General features: G+C 44.4%; 1 protein-coding gene across 1 annotated transcript in view; it reads right to left on the minus strand.

Moving 5' to 3' along the window:
- The window catches only part of LOC119587757 (E3 ubiquitin-protein ligase Nedd-4-like), a gene marked incomplete in the record, with an annotated part of 51,583 nt that overhangs the window by 8,108 nt on the left and 42,260 nt on the right, over positions 1–1,215 (minus strand).

The following is a 1,215-nucleotide window of genomic DNA, read 5'->3' on the forward strand; positions in this document are numbered from 1 at the left end:
TGCACGTGTCACAGATAAGTGTAATGTAGAGACCTTATAAGAGATAATACCTCTCCAGTACCATATATAAATGAATAATACACTAGCTAGATTTAACCCCATTCCTTTGCATTCAAATCAATACCAACTCAGTATAAGCTGCTACTATTAAAACTATGAGTTTAAAAACAAAGACAAAGAGGTTCGAGCAGTCAGAGTCACACAACCTGCATAAATGATGCCTCTCGCAATTGTGGCCTGTGTCGTGCCAAGATAGCAAGATCACCCCTACATGTGCGACATCCTGTCACTTGTCTTAATGCACTATTTATCCATTTTTTCCCAATCCGTTTCACAACCGGAGATGCAGCTGGGCTTGGTTCTGGTGTGGCTTCTGGACTCAAGAAGAATTCCATTTCCTCTTCCCCAGGATGGTGTCGATTCTGGTTGGCAGGGGGCACTGTTAGCTGCTGTCGGCTATTTGGACTTCTGTTACTATAGTGCCTGGGGCTGTTGTTATTGCTCAGGGGAATGGAGAGCACAAACCAGCCATCTTCATCTTCCCTGACCTGACTCATTTCATTCCCGTTTGCACTGTCATGGGAGGTGGTACTGGACTGACCTCCTTGTGTGTTATTGCTGTTGGCCCTGTCTGATGAGGCATTGTTTCTTCTGTGACGGGCATTGCGGTTCCTTCTTCTTGCCAATCTCCGGCGACTTCTCGCCTCTTCCTCACGGTTGGCAAAGATACTTCGAACTTCGGGATCTGGGAATACCGCCTCTGTATATATAGGCTTCCCCTCCCCAAAATTCACCACCACAATTTCCATGTCCTGCATTTTGGACTTTATTTCCCTCTTCCTAGTTAGTGGGAGGAAAAAAAAAACCTACTGATCAGACACACTCCGGTGCCTCTGCATGAACAACTAATCAGGATGCAGTTAGAAAATTCCCTCTTATGTGTTTCCTTAAGACACTGCAGAAGGAATTGGAGAATCAGAGGCAGTCTGAGCTCCTGCCTGCCTAAGGGAACACTGGGGGGGAAGTGCCATTGATGCGCACACCAAAACATTACCAGGAAGCCATACAAGTGACTGTCTCAATCTGTATTTTGATACTAAGACACCAAAGCTTTGGCTGCCATCAATGTGAAAGAAATAAGATGTCACTGCACAAAATATTCAACCAATTCAATTTTGAACTTATGCTGATGTATCAATCTAATTATCAATTTCC

This window comes from Penaeus monodon, chromosome 23 (genome assembly GCF_015228065.2).
Source record: "Penaeus monodon isolate SGIC_2016 chromosome 23, NSTDA_Pmon_1, whole genome shotgun sequence".
NCBI classification, from domain to species: domain Eukaryota; kingdom Metazoa; phylum Arthropoda; class Malacostraca; order Decapoda; family Penaeidae; genus Penaeus; species Penaeus monodon.